The 18,942-nt window shown below is 47.0% G+C and overlaps 1 protein-coding gene across 1 annotated transcript in view; it reads left to right on the top strand.

Moving 5' to 3' along the window:
- EIF2AK2 (eukaryotic translation initiation factor 2 alpha kinase 2) overlaps positions 1-18,942 on the top strand; it is a 357,779-nt gene that overhangs the window by 119,133 nt on the left and 219,704 nt on the right. The gene's annotated exons all lie outside the window — the stretch shown is intronic.

The following is an 18,942-nucleotide window of genomic DNA, read 5'->3' as shown; positions in this document are numbered from 1 at the left end:
AAAATAAACTTGGGATGGAAGGGGAGAAATTGAACAGCACAATATTTACATTTCAGCCTATTGATACATTAGAATAGCAAGTGAAAAAATAAGACTATGAAACAGTACATAGGTAATCAAATGAATAAATATGACACAGTTGTGAATGGTAATAGTATGATAAATATTCAGCAGGAATTAGTGAGAGAGGGTTTGAGGTTGGTTGATTCGTGTTTACATTCCATTATTGCATACGAGTTAGTGCTGGTGAGAGGAGGTTTTATTCAAGGCTTGGAAATGCTTTTTTGAAAAGCCAAGTTTGAAAATTTTGAAAAGCCAAGGATGGTCATATCATAGCTTTGGAAGTGAAGTATCAGGCTTATTTGATTTGGGGTAGTAACTGCCATAAAAAGCAAGCTACTCCCTGCTTTTTTGTGAATGCAAAAAAAAAAAAAATTTCCCCCCCCCCCCCCCCATATTCATTTACGTCCTCTAGACTTTATGGATCCACAGTGTTTATCCCATGCCCCTTTGAAGTCTTTCACACGTCTGGTCTTCACCACTTCCTCCGGAAGGGCATTCCAGGCATCCACCACCCTCTCCGTGAAGAAATACTTCCTGACATTGGTTCTGAGTCTTCCTCCCTGGAGCTTCAAATCGTGACCCCTGGTTCTGCTGATTTGTTTCCGACGGAAGAGGTTTGTCGTTGTCTTTGGATCATTAAAACCTTTCAAGTATCTGAAAGTCTATATCATATCACCTCTGCTCCTCCTTTCCTCCAGGGTGTACATATTTAGATTCTTCAGTCTCTCCTCATAAGATGAAGGTGGAAGGTCTTCATTCGATGAAGACCTTCCACCTTTTTGGTCGCCCTTCTCTGGACCGCCTCCATCTTGTCTCTGTCTCTTCGGAGATACGGTCTCCAGAACTGAACACAGTATTCCAGGTGAGGCCTCACCAAGGACCTGTACAAGGGGATAATCACTTCCCTTTTCTTACTCGATATTCCTCTCTCTATGCAGCCCAGCATTCTTCTGGCTTTAGCTATCACCTTGTCACATTGTTTCGCAGACTTCAGATCATTAGACACCATCACCCCAAGGTCTCTCTCCTGCTCCGTGCACATCAGCCCTTCTCCCCCCATCGAATACAGTTCATTTGGATTTCCACTCCCCATATGCATGACTCTGCACTTCTTGGCACTGAATTTCAGCTGCCATATCTTCGACCACTCTTCCAGCTTCCTTAACTCCCGTCTCATTCTTTCCACTCCTTCCGGCGTGTCCACTCTGTTGCAGATCTTAGTGTCATCCGCAAAAAGACAAACCTTACCTTCTATCCCGTCCGCAATGTCGCTCACAAATATATTGAACAGGACCGGTCCCAACACCGATCCTTGTGGTACACCGCTTAAAACCTCCCTCTCTTCAGAGAGAGTTCCATTAACCATCACACATTGTCTTCTGTCCGTCAACCAGTTTGCAATCCAGGCCACCACCTCGGCACTCACTCCTAAGCTTCTCAGTTTATTCACCAGTCTCCTGTGTGGGACCGTATCAAAAGCTTTGCTGAAATCCAAGTAGATGACATCGAGTGCTTTTCCTTGATCCAATTCCTTGGTTACCCAGTCAAAAAAGTCAATCAGATTTGTCTGACAGGATCTTCCCTTGGTGAATCCATGCTGCCTCTGGTCCATCAATTCTCCCGACTGTAGATAGTTCACTATTCTCTCTTTCAACAGTGACTCCATTACTTTTCCCACCACCGAAGTGAGGCTAACCGGTCTGTAGTTACCAGCCTCTTCTCTGTTCCCACTCTTGTGAAGCGGGACCACCACCGCTCTTCTCCAATCACTCTGCACCACTCCCGTTTCTAGGGATCTATTGAACAGGTCACAGAGCGGACCCACCAGCACATCTCTGAGCTCCCTCAGTATCCTGGGATGAACCTCATCAGGCCCCATGGCTTTGTCCACTTTCAGTTTTTCCAGCTCTTCCCATACATTTTCTACTGTAAATGGAGTTACATCTACTCCACTTCCCTCCAGTATCTTGTTAACTAGGGACGGTCCTTCTCCAGGGTCCTCCTTAGTGAACACAGAACAGAAGTATTCGTTTAATATTTCTGCCATTTCTTCGTCTCTCTCCACACATTGATCCTTTCCACCTTTCAATTTCACTATACTACTTTGAACTTTTCTCTTTTCACTGATGTATTTGAAAAATGTTTTGTCACCTCTCTTTACTTCCTTGGCAATCCTCTCTTCTGCTTGACTTTTTGCTTTCTTGATTAATTTCTTCGTCTCCCTCAGTTCTACAGATATTCTTCTTTGTGCTCCTCCCTTTGGGATCTTTTGTATTTCTTGAACGCTGTTCTTTTAGCCTTTATTTTCTCAGCCATCTCCTTTGAGAACCAGATAGGTTTCATTTTTCTTTTGCTTTTCTTTACTTTTCTAACATATAGATTAGTTGACTTGGCAATTGCTCCTTTTAGATTGGTCCACTGTTGATCCATATCTCTCACATTCTCCCAGCCTTTTAGTTCTTCCTCCAGGTACTTCCCCATTTCATCAAAGTTTGTGTTTTTGAACTGCAAAACTCGGGTTTTTGTGCTTCTTCTCCGTATCCTTTGTGTGATATTAAACCATACCGTTTGATGATCACTGGTGCTGAGGTGGTCGCCCACCTGGACATCAGAGATGTTATCTCCATTAGTAAGCACTAAGTCAAGTATAGCTCCTTCTCTCGTGGGTTCCATAACCATTTGTTTGAACAAAGCTACTTGCAGGGCATCCACTATTTCTCTACTATTATTAGATTCTGCAGATGGGATTCTCCAGTCTACATCTGGCATATTAAAGTCTCCAGCGATCACCACTTCTCCCTTCTTTCCCATCTTTAGGATGTCTTCAACCAGATCTCTGTCCAGCTCTTCTTTTTGGTTTGGAGGCCTGTAAACCACTCCAATAAAAATAGATGTCCCATCTTTTTTTAGGTTGGCCCATAGTGCTTCTTCATTGCCCCATCTTCCTTGCAGCTCCGATGCTTGGATATTGTTTCTGACATAAAGAGCCACTCCTCCCCCTTTCCTGTCCTCTCTGTCTTTCCTTAACAAGTTATAGCCTGGTATTGCCGTATCCCAGTCATGAGATTCCGTAAACCACGTTTCTGTGACAGCAACAATGTCCAAGTCTGCCTCCACCATTAGGGCTTGCAGATCTGGGATTTTATTGCCCAAACTTCGAGCATTTGTGCTCATAGCTTTCCAGCTTTCATCATTCAGGTTACTGCTGTTTCTGGACTCCTTTTGTGACCTCTTTAGTTGAGAACCAGACTTACCACACTCAGGAGGAAACAACACAATTTGGGTAACTGTAGATCGGTTCTCAAAGATGGCTCACTTTGTGGCTCTCCCTGGCTTTACCCACAGCTATGGAGCTCGCTAAACTCTTCATCATGCACATCTTCCGCCTACATGGCATGCCTAAGCGCATAGTCTCCGATTGTGCAAGAAGTTTGATATCTCTCTCGACTTCACCTCAGCATACCATCCACAGTCTTAAGGGGCAAACAGAGAGAATGAATAGGATACTCAAGCAGTTCATTCGTGCCTACGTGGGCACTCACCAGAATGATTGGGCTGAACCATTGCCCTGGGCTGAATTTGCCATCATCTCTCATCCAGCAACATCTATTGGATCAACTCCAAAGTGGTTTACGGACGACTGCCATTACCACCACTCCCACTGTCAGTGTCTTCCCTGGCAGCTTAATCTACTGCCAAATCTGTTGCAACCGTTGCCGCCCGACGGCTTCACTCCGCCTACCTTTCTTTTTCTGCGGCGACTCCTGCTCCCTGTGGACGTCTGGCTGCCGCGGCGTCTGCCTGCTGTCCTCTCCGGCGTCCCCAGACCGGCTTGGGCGCTGCCTCCCACCATGCTCCTCAGGTACCTTTAGGGCATGCGCGCTGCGTGAACCTCATTCTTATTTCCTCTATGGCGTGATCCTCAGGGGCGTCCCCCTGTGATGTCGTCACGCTGCCCGGATATTTAAGCCTGTTGTTTATTGCTAGCCTTTGAGTTAGCAAGGGTAATTCCTACGGATGGGATTCGCTCTCCGTACCCAGCTACTCTGCCTCCAACTTCTATTTGGACTCCTTGCTGTTAACGAGGTACCCGCTCCTCGGGGGCCTCTCTGCTTCTTTCAGGTCGCTATCAGGAACCGGTACTCGCTCCTCGAGGACCCATGTTCCCTGACTCGCTGCCTGTGTCCATCTCCTCTTCTACTTGGAAGAATTCTCTACAGACACCATCTGTGAGTACTACTACCATCTCCTCAGAGCTGTTTCCTTGGAACCAGGTACTCGCTCCTCGAGGGCCTGCCTCCGTTCCAGCACCAGTGCCATCTTCCACGGAGAACTGCTGATTGAATACTTGCCAACGAGTCTCTGTGCCAGGGATCTGATACTAGCTCCTCGAGGGCCAGCTCTCCCTATCTCGGGGCTTCTCCATACTGAGGACTCTGTGAATATCTCAGTGTACTCATTATCTCAGTTCTTCTTCTTACAGCACTGCTACCGGAGAAGCCGCTGTTCCAGCACCCTGAGGAATACTAGCCCAGCCGGGCTCCATCTTCCACTCACTACCGCCACCTCTGTGGCTTCATAAACTGTCTAATAAAAGATATAATCTGTGTTGTGTGTCTGGAGCTGAGCCTGACCTGTGGCCTCTCACGGGACTTCCCCCCGTGGGCGTGGTTAGCTGCCACAGTGTCCAAGGGTCCACCCAAACCCTCTAAAACATAACAGACTCAGACCAAAGAGATGCTTAAAGCAGGACAATGAGCAAAGAAAGGATACAATGCTCATCACTGCAAGGTTCCAGATTTCCAGCCTGGTGACAAAGTCTGGCTATCCACAAAGTGCTTAAGACTTCAGCTTGCTTTGCTCCACGCTTCGTTGGACCCTTTCCCATTCTCCGACGATTAGGCAATCTCATTTATAATCTGAAGCTACCACCAGCTTTGAAGATTCATAATGTGTTCCACATCTCACTATTGAAGCCATTGATCCTTAGTGAGTTCTCAACCAAGACACCTGAACCTACACCAATAGATGCAGAAGAAGACATCGAATACAAGGTAGATGCTATCCTTGATGTAAGAAAAAGAGGCAGAGTATGGGAATACCTCCTGTCATGGGATGGTTATGGTCCAGAAGAAAACTCTTGGGAATCTTTGGCTAATATCATGGATAAAGAGATGCTTCAACAATTCCACAGAATGCATCTTCAGAAACCAAGACCAGGTAGGAAGCCTGGAGGGCGCTCTTTGAAGGGGGGGGGGGGTACTGTTGCGTCCGTCGGTCCTAGACGGCTTCACCCCGTATGCCTCACCTTGTTCGCAGCTCCTCCCACTTATCTTGGTAAAATGGCTACTGCCGCGTCTGCAAGCCGCCCTCTCCAGCGTCCCCGGAACGGCTATGGTGCTGCCTCCCGCCATGTTCCTCCCAAGGGCCTACTAGGGTGCGTGCATGCGCCACCCACATTTTTATTGCAGCATTGGCGTGAAACTCGGGGGTGTCCTCCTCTAGTGACGTCATGCTATCCGGGTATATAGTTTGTACTTGATTGCTACTCACCGAGTTAGCAAAGACTTGTATTCGTTGGTTCAGTGTGCTGCAGCAGTCAAAAAAGCAAACAGAATGTTGGGAATTATTAGAAAGGGAATGGTGAATAAAATGGAAAATGTCATAATGCCTCTGTATCGCTCCATGGTGAGACCGCACCTTGAATACTGTGTACAATTCTGGTCGCCACATCTCAAAAAAGATATAATTGCATTGGAGAAGGTACAGAGAAGGGCTACCAAAATGATAAGGGGAATGGAACAGCTCCCCTATGAGGAAAGACTAATGAGGTTAGGACTTTTCAGCTTGGAGAAGAGACGGCTGAGGGGGGGATATGATAGAGGTGTTTAAAATCATGAGATGTCTAGAACGGGTAGATGTGAATCAGTTATTTACTCTTTCGGTTAATAGAAAGAATAGGGGGCACTCCATGAAGTTAGCATGTGGCACATTTAAAACTAATCGGAGAAAGTTCTTTTTTACTCAATGCACAATTAAACTCTGGAATTTGTTGCCAGAGAATGTGGTTAGTGCAGTTAGTATAGCTGTGTTTAAAAATGGATTGGATAAGTTCTTGGAGGAGAAGTCCATTACCTGCTATTAATTAAGTTGACTTAGAAAATAGCCACTGCTATTACTAGTAACGGTAACATGGAATAGACTTAGTTTTTGGGTACTTGCCAGGTTCGTATGGCCTGGATTGGCCACTTTTGGAAACAGGATGCTGGGCTTGATGGACCCTTGGTCTGACCCAGTATGGCATTTTCTTATGTTCTTATGTTCCGTGCTGCTGCTGGAAGCTGTCTCTCTGCCCTTCGGGGTATTGACTAACCTGGGTACCCACTCCTCGGGGGCCCTCTGCTTTATTTCAGATGCCTTACAGGGATCAGGTACTTGCTCCTCGAGGGCCTGTTCTCCCTGCCTCGGTGCCAGTACCATCTACTTCAGCCTGGTGGAATCGAATACCTACAGCTACCATCTAGTGAGTAATCTCAGTCTGTCTCATCCACAGCACTGCCTTGCTGGGAAACCTTCACCGGAATTACCCAATACCAACGGGGTGAGAAGGGTCCCCTCTGCCAAGGGTCCCAAGACTGCTACATCCAGAGTACCTCACTACTGCCACCTCTGGTGGTATACATCAAGCTGTACAATAAAAGCTCCAATTCTGTGTTTGCGCGTCCTGAGTCTAGCCCAGTACTGTGGCTCCCCATGGGGCTCCTCCCCGTGGACGTGGTCATCTGCCACAGTACCCAAGAATCCACCCAAACACCTATTAACCATAACAGAAATATTATCCTCTGGCTTAGTGTACTTGTGTGCGGCGTGGGAATTATAAGGGCCACTCTCAACAACAGTGGACTCCCAGACTCAGCCAGCTCCCTAGCAAATTCCCGCCAATGGGTTTTGACTATTCCCAAGGGAGCATAAGCCCCGTACTCATACCCTCGGCCTTGGCACCCCCGGTCAGAGGTCAACTACAATCCTTCCAGGACCAATGGCTACAGATTACCTTGGACCAGTGTGTCCTGTCCATCATCCATCGAGGGTATCGGTTAAACTTTCTGACTGTCTCGGCGGATTATCCCCCTGTTTGTGGGGCCAGGCTCCACATCAGGAGATCCTTTGGACAGAGCTCTCCGCCCTGTTTATGGTGGGAGCGGTAGAACTTTTCTGCAAGATCAACAGGGACTGGGATTCTACTCCAAATACTTCCTGATTCCAAAGAAAACACGGGGGTTACACCCCATCTTAGACCTGAGGGCCTCAACATCTGTAAAGAGAAAAGTTCAGGATGGTCTCTATGGGCACCCTGATTCCCCCTCCTGCAAAGAGGGGACTGGCTTTGCTCCCTTGGCCTAAAGGATGCCTATGCCCACATAGGAATCTTTCCCGGTCACAAGAAGTACCTGTGATTCCTGGTAGGCAACAGTCACTTCCAGTACAAGGTGCTGCTGTTCGACCTAGCCTCGTCCCCATGGGTCTTCACCAATTGCTTGGCAGTAGTGGGTGTATACCTCCATCGACTAGGGGTGCACATCTTCCCCTGCTTGGACGATTGGCTGGTCAAGGCGGCCACACACGAAGGGATACTTCGTTTCCTCAACTTGCCCATACAGGTGATGGAATTCCTTGGGTTTGTTATCAACTACCTGAAGTCCCATCTTGTTCTGTTGGCTCAGTTGAACTTTTTTGGGGCCCGCCTGTTTATGACGCAGGGCCGGGCTTTTCTTCCTCACGATCGAGTGCTTGCTCTAGTGTCTGGCGAGCTTGGTCCACCACAGCCAACGGGTGCTGGCCCACCTTATGCTTTGGATTTTAGGTCACATGGCCACCTCTGTCCATGTCACCTTCTTAGCCCGCTGGCACATGCAGAAAGCCCAGGACTCTGTGGTTGCAGTGGCATCAGGCCTCTCAGAACCTCAACGTGCAGGTGCGCATCACACCACCCCTCCAGGTCTTCTTATCCTGGTGGGAAATTCTGCCCAACCTAGAACGGGGGGTTCCCTTTCAGACCCCTCCGTGCCAGGTTGTACCCACTATGGATGCTTCCACCCTGGGCTGGGGGGCACATGTGGACAGCCTCTGCACACAAGGTTTCTGGTCAGCCTAGGAGGCTTTATGCCAGATCAACTTCCTGGAACTTTGGGTCCACTGCTTGTACCTCATCTTTGATTGACATTTGCCTGCCTTGACCACTGGGTGTTTCGGGATCGCCTGTCCAGTTGAGTGGTCCTGGTCCAGACTGACAACCAGGTAGCGATGTGGTACATAAACCAGCAGGGAGGTACCGGATCACTCCTCCTCTTTAAGGAGGCTGTCCAGATTTGGTCCTGGGCCCAGTCCCAGGGAATTCTGCTCCAGGCTATATACCTAGTGGGGTCGGAGAATGTTGTGGCGGATCATCTGAGTCAAGCTTTCCATTCCCACAAGTGGTTCCTGGACCAGGCGGTGGCGGATCGCTTTTTCCGCCTCTGGGGAGTGCCATACATGAATCTCTTCACCTCCCCCTGCAGCAACAAGGTGAGCAATTTCTGCTCCCTACACAGGGGACTGGGAGACCAGCCTCAGATGCCTTTGCCCGCCATTGGAGCAAGGGCCTTCTGATGCATATCCTGTGCTTCTGATGGTGATGAAGACTCTCCTGAAGCTCCAGCAGGACAGGGGTACCATGATTCTCGTGGGTCTCTTGTGGGTCCAGCCGGCCCCAGTATCTGAGGGCTCAACCTAAGGGGAAAAAGGGCTGGTGTTGGTGAAGCTCCAGTTGGGCCTCTGCTCCTCCAGCTCTACCTACTGATGGTGGGGACCTCCAGTGCTCCTCCCTACAGGTTATGCCAACTCCACCTTGGCCTAGGGGTCCTCTTCCGCAACAGATTGCCGAAGCCATGGGCCTAGTACAAGCCTTGCTACAGGCCATTCTGGGAACAACAATTCCTTGAAGCTCTGGTGGTCTCTATGGAGCCGCCTAGACTCTTCAGCCTTCATAGGTTCCGCACTCTCCCTGCGCCTGCATATACTGCTCCTGTGGTACTTCCACATTCCATCATTCCTTTGCCAGCTCCACCTTGCTACACCAGGGACCTGAAACAGTGCCGCGGTTTCATCAACCAGTGTAATGTCATTTTGATTTTCAATAGCACTATTCCCTGAAGATTCTGCTAAAACCACATACATTCTCTTACTGCTGGATGGCAAATAGCCTGGGTTTTCACCCCTTCTGACCCTATCCTCCAGGACCTTCAACGTTTCATCTCTGCCTTCAAGAACATCTTTGACTACCCAGGTCACCAGGCTGCCTCAGATTTGGGACTCCTTCACCTTCGCCAGGGAGCATGGTCCCTCACAGACTATGCTATTGAGTTCTGGATCTTGGCTACAGAACTTAATTGGAGGGAGGATTGCCATGTCCCATCTTTCTAGAGGCATTATTGCCTCACATAAAAGATGAATTGGCAGCATGGGAACTCCCAGAATCTCTTGAATCCCTAATCGACGGCTGGCTGAATTGACTGCTGCCTGCAGTAATGGAGCCAAGAACTACAACCCCTTAGGAGGCAAACGACCACTATTGTCGTTCTTGGCATCTGTTCTCTCCACTTGTTTCAAATCCATCTTTGGAAACTCGCTTTGAAGAACTGATGCAACTTGGCCATGGGCACCTCATCCCAGAGAAGCACCTCTGACGCTGCCAGTCTGGTCTTTATCTGTACTGTGGCAGGTCCGGCCATTGTATTGCCTGGTGTCCCATGAGGCCATGGAAACACTTGGGCCTAATGTACAGCAGGGTGCTGACAATAGGCCTTACTTCTCCAGTTCCTCCACTAACCTTTCCCTTGACAATCTCTGTAGGTGATCAGAACTTTACCACTTAAGCCCTAGTAGACTCTGAAGTTGGAGGGAGCTTCCTTATTAAGGACCTAGTGGGCCTCCTTCAAATACCAACTGTCTCTTGCCCTGTCCCTCTGGGTCTCTCCTCCATTCATGGGGACCTGTTACTGGGTAAAATTACCCGCACCACAATTCCAGTGCAACTCCGCACCATATCTCTTTACGTTGAGCACCTGGATTTTCACATTGACAAGGCCATTCATTCTAAGGTCTTGGGAGTACCTTGGCTCCAGCAAACCTCAGTTTGTTTGGGCTACTTTACAACTGTCCAAGTGGGGCTTCAACTGTCGCACCTCATGTCTGGAAAGAACATAAGAAATTGCCATGCTGGATCAGACCAAGGGTCCATCAAACCCAGCATCCTGTTTCCAACAGAGGCCAAAACCAGGCCACAAGAACCTGGCAATTACCCAAACACTAAGAAGATCCCATGCTACCGATGCAATTAATAGCAGTGGCTATTCCCTAAGTAAAATTGATTAATAGCCATTAATGGACTTCTCCTCCAAGAACTTATCCAAACCTTTTTTGAACCCAGCTACACTAATTAACCACATCCTCTAGCAACAAATTCTAGAGCTTTATTGTGCGTTGAGTGAAATAGTGGCGGTTTTGCAGTGCCTCTCAGTGTTCACCATCCTATCAGATCTTCCCCTGCAGTACATGGAATTCGCCATCTTCTCAAAAAAGAAGGCTGACTCCCTATCTCCTCAGAGTAAGTACGACTGTGCCATCGAGTTGGTGCCCAATGCTAAACCTCCTCGTGGCAAGGTGTATCTGTTATCACTTCCTGAGACTAAGGTGATATCCAAGTACATCCAAGAGAACCTGAACAAGGGTTTTATCTGACGTTCCATCTCCTCAGCTGGCATGAGGTTCTTCTTTGCTGCTAAGAAGGAAAAGTCACAGCAACCCTGCATTGACTATTGGGGCCTAAATGTGATGATCAAGAAGGACCGCTATCCTCTACCCCTGATTTCTGAACTATTTAATCATCTGCAAGGAGCTAAATTCTTCTCCAAACTAGACAATTGGATAGCATACAATTTGATTCTTATCCGACAGGGCAATGAGTAGAAAATGGCCTTCAACACAAGAGATGGTCACTATGAATACCTGGTGATGCCCTTCGTTTATGCAATGTTCTGGCCATCGACTGCCAGAATATGATGAACGAGATATTTATGAGGGTGTCATAGTATATTTTGACATTATCCTAATTTTTTCCAAGGATATCACATCCAGTCGACAAGATGTTTGCCAGGTACTTCAATGACTCCGCGACAATCAGTTATATTGCAAACAAAAAAAGGCTTATTTGAAAGAGAGAACCTTCCCTTCTTTGGATACATCATCTCCAGTAAAGGCTTTAACATGGACCTAGATGAACTCAAGAGCATCCAGGATTGACCCCAGCCTAACTGTTTGCGAGCACTAGAAAGATTCCTGGGTTTTGCCAACTATTATAGACATTTCATTAATTAGTCCAAGATCGCTACACCACTTACCGCTCTCACACGAAAGGGAGCTAATGCCCTGAATGATGCCTTTTTGCAGAAACTGGACTCTATGTGCTCCCTTCATTGTTGAAGTGGATGCCTCTTCCATGGAGGTAGGGGCTGTCTTAAGTCAGCACTCTTCCAAGGTCGTTCTACGCCCTTGCTCCTCCTCCTCAAAAGGATTTTCTCCAGCTGAACACAATTACAGCATTGGCGATAGAGAGCTCTTGGCGATCAATTTGACTTTGGAAGAGTGGCATCCCTGGTGGAAGGGGCCCAACAGTGCATAATGGTCTATACCAGCCATAAAAACCTGGAACACCTCCATGATGCCCAATGATTAAATGCTCGACAGGCTCACTGGTCTCTCTTTTTTACCCGCTTTGATTTCAAGCTCAGATACATGCCTGCACTCAAGAATGGTCAAGCTGATGCGCTCTTCCGCTCGTTCCTGAATCTGGACTTTTCTGAGCCTCTCAGGGATATCATTGACCCTCCTTGCTTTCACTATGACTGTTCATCCAGGGAAGACAGTTGTTCCATGCAGACTCCAAGAAAAAGTATTAAAATCGTCCCACAATTCCCTGGATGAGCCCAGACCCTTGCAAAGCTCTAGCAGTACCACTGGTGGCCTTAAATGCAGAAGGATGTCCGGATCTATGTGGACTTTTGTCCCACCTGTATGCAGCAGAAACCATTGGCGGGATGACCCTGGGGGCTGTTACCAGCTGTTGCCAGCCCCCAGGAACCTTGAAGACACTTGTCCACCACCTTTGTGGTGGATCTCCCTCTCTCAAAAGGCTTCTCTGTCATTTGGGTCGTGATTGACCGTTTCTCAAAAATGGCCCATTTTTTTTCCATTTCCTGGTCTTCTGATGGATCCGAGCTGGCTCAGCTCTTCACTTATCACATCTTTCGCCTGCATGGCTTACCCCGGTACATCATCTCCGACTGGGGTTCCCAATTTACAGCCTGGTACTGGCAGTCCCTATGCAAAAATATTAATATATCTCTGGACTTTATGACTGCATACCACCTGCAAGCCAATGGTCAGCCAAATGGAGCAACTACACTTTGAAAAGCTTCCTAAGGGCGTATTCTAATGACCAGCAGGATAATTGGCCCTTTCTTCTGCCCTGAGCGGAGTTCTCCCATAACTCCCATGTCAGTGCAACCACGGGATCTTCATCCTTCCAAATTGTGTATTGAAGACAACTGCTACCTCCATTGCCTATCCTTATCACTCTTCCATCACCTGTAAGTCAAACTGATGGCTTTGGAGCTCCAGGAACTCTGGGTACATACCATGGAGATGCTACAGAATGCGGTTGAGAGAGCAAAGAAAACGTCCGACACTAACCGTAGGCCGGCACTGCAATTTAAGCCGGGGCACATTGCCCAGACCGTACATCTTCAAGTGTACCTGCCATTCTGAGAGTGGGGCTGCTTTCCATCTCTCATGATGTTTTGGTGTCTTAAAGCCACTCTTTTTGCTGCTTGGCCCCTGTATCGGTGCCTTGGGGTTTTTCTCTGCTGCCTTTTCTGCTTCATTCTTCCTTCATGGTATCTTAGGATGATGATGCCACTTTTGATTCCACTTTGCCTCTGGTGCTGCCATCAAGGATCCATGCTTCTGTTGCTGGTGCCCTCTTTTAGAGCCTTGGGGTGTTTTTCCCACACTATTTTTCTCTTTGCTCTTTGATGATGCTGTGGGCAACTCCTGAGAATGCTGGTACCACTTTGCCCATTTACAGAGCCTTCAGTTGTTCATGCCACACTTTGGTGCCATTTAGCCACAGTATTTATTTATTTATTTATAATTTTTATATACCGAGGTTCTTCTAAGAATTACAAATCACTCTGGTTTACATAAAACTGTAAATTAGCCAGAGGCTGTGCATACAACTGTACAATAGCCAAAGGCAGTACAAAAAACAGTTGAAAAAGGTACATATTAACAAATGAATGAATAAATACAGTACAGGTACCTTGCAGTTCTTTTCCCCTTCTGATGATTTCATGAGAATTGATAAGAAAACAATTCTGGAGCACCCATTGACTTTAATGGCAAATGGAAAAACAAATAGAATATAAAAATAAATTTGCTCTTTTTGTTTTGAAACTAATGAAACAAATGGAAAATACAAAACACATTTTTCTCTTCTGCACATCCCTAAAAATAGACATGTTTGTGGCTCTCTAGGACTGAAATAGGTGGGTCTGGACCGAATAGACAGAGCCCACCAATAACCGATGCGCCGCCCCTCCCCCACAGGGGACGGTGTCCCCTCGAAGGGGGAAGGAGAGGTGCCCCCCCCCCCCATGTTGGTTGGCAGGTACGTGGTATGATCACTGCTTGGAGGATATTTGAGGCACGGTGATGCCAGGGCTGATCGCCAAGCTGGCACGAGAGAGGCTTGCCTCTCCCGCCTCGGAAGGCCTGCCTGACAGGGAACGGGTGGGGCTCCCGGGCCGAGTGCCTGGACCCTTTCCGTGGCCAGAGCCGGGGGTGGGTTTTTCCACTCCAGCGCGGCCCTGAGATCCATTGAGGGCAGCGTCAAAGGCAGCACATGTTTTTGTGGCCTGTGGGGGCCGCCGCGATGCGGCCTAGAGAAGAGCGGAGCGTGGGGCGTTTCAGTCAGGGACGGCTGAGGGGTGGAATAGTGCTGCGGGTGAGTCCTGCCCAGGTGTGCAGACGCGGGGGTTCGGGGCGTAGATCGACCGGAGGGAGCAGAGGAGAGTTTCTAAAAAAAAAAAAAAAAAGGGGGGGGAAGGTAGGAGGAGGCCCCCATCGTGTGGTGTGCATACAGCGCGTGAGTATGCATGTGGCTGTGTTTGGATGAGCCTTGAGGCTAGGAAGGCGCAGCTTCTGGGGGGGGGGGGGGGGAACAGTTCCCCTCTTAGGAATTTAGCTCTGCAAGCGGGCGGTGGAGTTCTACTAACAGGATACCCCCCCCCCCCCCGGTAGGAAAGCAGTTACTGTAGACTGCAGGATTGGGCATCCGTGTGTGGCAGATGGGTTTGGCATGCAGGGGCGTGGGTGATGCATGTGGGGGAGGGATGGCCCTGGCTGCAGCTACACGATATGAGGCTCATTGTGGGGGACCTGCCACCCAGGAGGGAAGTAAGATTGGTCTCTGCACAGTGTGCGCTGTGGCGATCAAAAAACCAAACTTGGGGAGAATAACGGCGAACGGGGCATAGGTCGTGGTTCCTCCGTATCGCGCCATGGTGAGACCCCGACTTGAATACGGTACATTTCTGGTCGCCGAATCTCTAGGAATGTACAGTTGCAATGGAGAAAATACAGAGAAGAGCAACAAAAAGGGAGGAGAACAGATACACTATGAGAAAAGATTTTAAGAGGTTAAGGCTGTTCTGCTTGAAGTGGCTATATGGTGGAGTTGTTTGAAGTCATGGGAGGGCTAGATCGGGCGGATGTGAGTCTGTTATTTACTTGTGCAGATAATGGAAGATGTTCTTTGATGTTGATAAGTAGCACATTTAAAACCAATTAGACAAGTGCTTGGCACTTGACATGCAATTGCGCTCTGGAATCTTTTGCCAGAGGCGGTGGCTAGTGCGGTTACAGTAGCTGGGTTCCACAGGGGTTCGGATGGGTTCTTCGAGGAGAAGTCCATTGACTAGCTAATAATCGGGTTTATTTTGGAATTGCCACTGCAGGTAAGCACTTCAGTGTCATCGAATTTTCTTGGTGTTTGGGTGGTTGCCGGGTGCTTGTGACCTGTTTTGGCTGCTGTTGGAAACAGGATGCTGGGTCTCATGGATCCTCACTCTGTGACCCTGCATGGCAATGTAGGTTATTAATTATATGAAATAATCCTCGCATTGGGCTGTATTCTTGTTCGATGCTGCTCCCCCAAGGGGAGGAGCTCGCAATTTTGCGGAATTCTTGGGCTGCCAGCAGATGACAGCGCCCTCAAGAGGAGGCCCTGAGAGGGACCACCTGCTAGACTGGAGTATTGAGACACACACAGACAGTGCCGTTTTAGACTCGAAGCAGAATCACCAGAGATGGCAGTAGTGAGTTGATGTGCCCGGCGGGGCTGCAGTCCTTCAGATACGGGAATTTCAATCTTTGAGTTGCTGAGCTGCAAGGCAAGACTATAAGTAGTGAGTAGATAGGGTATGCCGGACAGATAATCAGCGGTCGACTAAACACTCACAATTGTATCTATCTGTAATGTTGTCTTATGCAGCAGGGAGTTTTCAGTATTCCGGAACAGGAGCCGCAGTTGAGTACTGCTTCCTATAGGCAGTCTGAATTACAACTCATAATGGCTTCTGGACTCATAATAGCGGTGTAGGGGATGGCTTCTGGAATAGAAGGGAGCATCAAAGGGTTTTAGAAACATAGGCCCTCGTGGAGCGAGTGCCGGTTCCTATCTGCATTCGGCTATATTAACTCATGACCTCCGATAATGTCTTGATTTATTTATCTCGGACGAGGATAAGAGGATCTGAGTTCACAGATGGAATTTGCAATAATCCTTTATTTGCTGACCGCTATCACCTCGGTGGGACATGTAATCGAATTAAGCAGTTTAACCAATCCGTTTTTCATCCATATATTGCTTTATGTAACATACAACACACTAAGCCAATGCGGGTTAATTAAAAAACAGGAGTAACGTGATCACCTCTCTTACAATTTGTCAACGCTCTGGATCCAGAGTTCTGAAGCACCTGGAGGGCAAGCAAACTAGATTGTGGGGGGCCCAAAGAGGAGAGAATTACGATAAGCCAATGAACGAAAGATCAAGGCTCGTACACTCAATCGGAAATCACTAAAATCCAATAAGGGTTTCATTGTTCGCAATACCACCTGGGTATAATCTCCTTCTCTGAACTTAACAGATACGTTTTAAAGTTTACTTAGCAATCAATAGTAATCCCCAGATCTTTCAATGAGTCCGAAAGTACTAATCTGGTATTGCTCGATAATACAAGGGGTTTGTTAGTATTTGTAATATTACCTCCTAATTTTCTATCAAGAAGAATAATTTCTGTTTTCTCCATATCCCCATTCAGACTAGTAAACAGATCTCCGACTCAATAAACAAAACAATAACAGACATAGTAAACCTTTCTCTCACCGAAGGAAAATACCCAGAAGCCTTAAAAGCAGCAATCATAAAGCCATTAATAAAAAAAGAACAACCTAGACCCAGAAAAAATACAAAACTACAGACCTATATCAAACTTACCGTTCTTGGCAAAAATCTTAGAAAAAATTGTTCAATCTCTACCTTGACACAAACAACATTCTTCACCCATCTCAATTCGGATTCAGAAAAAGCCTGAGCACTGAAACTCTACTGCTATCATTAAATGACACAGTGCTCAGGGGATTTGACAGAGGACAAAATTGCCTATTAATCAGCTGCATTTGACACCGTCAACCATGCCATTCTAATAGAAAGACTATCTGAAATAGGAATTAGAGGTAACACTTTAAAATGATTCTCATCATACCTATCAAACAAAAGTTTCAGAGTCATTTTCAATAACACCCTTTCTGATAAAGTGAACCTCAACACAGGAGTACCACAAGGATTCACTCTGTCAGCCACACTTTTCAACATATACTTGCTTCCAATATGCCATACATTAGAACGACTTGGACTGACACATTTCCTTTACGCTGATGACATTCAAATCTTGGTTCCTATACAGAATTCTATCGAAGACACATACAACAGAACCTCTATATACTTTACTGAAATAAAAAAGCAATTAAATGACATGAAACTAATAATAAACATTGACAAAACTGAATTAATAATCCTAAACAAAAAGAACAACAGCGCTATCACGAAGCCACTTATAACAAATAACCAAAAAACTTTTATCACACCTGTCATCTATGTACGGAATCTTGGAATTACCATCGACAATGAATTCTCACTCAAAAACCACATAGCCAACAAAATTAAAGAAGGATATCACAAATTACTGACGCTCAGATGTCTCAAACCATTCCTCACACAAGAAGATTTTAGAACAGTCCTACAACTACTCATTTTCTCTAACCTAGACTACTGCAATGCCCTTCTCCTTGGACTACCTCTCTCAACCATGTCCACTCCAAATATTACAGAATGCAGCCACCAGAATACTGACTGGCGCTAAAAAACAGGAACATATAACACCAATTCTAATCTCCTTACATTGGCTCCCGAAAAAATTTCGAATTGAATTTAAAGTACTGACAACACTGCACAAAATGATCATAGGACAGCAAAACAATTGGCTAAGCAAATAGCTTGTAACCCACTGTCCAACATGGAACTTAAGATCAAAGAACAAAGGACTCCTCAAAACCCCGCCTGCCAGAAGTACTCATCTAAAATCAACACAGGAAAGAGCAATATCCATCGCCAGCCCTAAACTATGGAACTCATTACCAAGTGGAATTAGAAATCAACCAAGCATTAAAACGTTCAAAAAAGAGTTAAAACCTGGCTTTTCAGAAAAGCATACGAAGACTCAATTATGACACAAGAGAATTAATATAATACATATCCCAGGTCTTTGCATTAGAATGTTCCAATAGTAAATTTTTGTTTTATTTCTGTAAGCATTTTGAAATTGCATTGATGATAATGTTGTAACATACCATAAGATTATGTAAACCGTTATTCTGTAAAACTTTACAAGACTATGTAAACTGTTACGATGGCGAAACCGAATGACGGTATACAAAGCCCATTAAATAAATAAATAAATAAAATATATCATTCGGAAGACAGTTTTTAAAACTATTTATTTATTTAAAATCTTTTCTATACCGTCGTTCAGTGTACTACCGTCACAACGGTTTACATAGAGGCACATATAGTAAATTGTACATGTATATGTTCCTATTATAAGTAGAGGGGGTGCCTTGTAGTCTCGGTAACATAGTTTCTTAATAATGGCTAGATGTTCTGTGTTGTTCAGTCTGACCTGTGGATAAATAACTATTTTTCTGGGTAAAATGAACCAGCTGAAAACCATCTTCCTGAATCCAAATAAAAGTATTCAGGTACTTCCATAGGGGCGGATTTACGCGAGCAGGGCCTTGCTTGCCGGCGCGCCTATTTTCCATAGGCCTGCCGGCGCGCGCAGAGCCCCGGGACTCGCGTAAGTCCCGGGGTTTTTTGTCGGGGGCATGTCGGGGGCGGGGCCGATTGACGTGGCGTTTTGGGGGCGGGCCTGGGGGCGTTTCGGGGGCGGGCCCGGGGGGGCATGGTTTCGGCCCGGGGCGGTCCGGGGGCGTGGCTGCGCCCTCTGGAACTGCCCCCGGGTTGCGTCTCGGCGCGCGTGGATTTACGTCTCCCTCCGGGAGGCGTAAATCCCTGGACAAAGGTAGGGGGGGGGGGTTTAGATAGGGCCGGGGGGGTGGGTTAGGTAGAGGAAGGGAGGGGAAGGTGAGGGGAGGGCGAAA

The sequence above is a fragment of the Rhinatrema bivittatum genome, chromosome 3 (assembly GCF_901001135.1).
Source record: "Rhinatrema bivittatum chromosome 3, aRhiBiv1.1, whole genome shotgun sequence".
Lineage (NCBI taxonomy): Eukaryota > Metazoa > Chordata > Amphibia > Gymnophiona > Rhinatrematidae > Rhinatrema > Rhinatrema bivittatum.
Note: the sequence above shows the minus strand (reverse complement) of the source record. Positions and strands in the feature narration are given on the sequence as shown.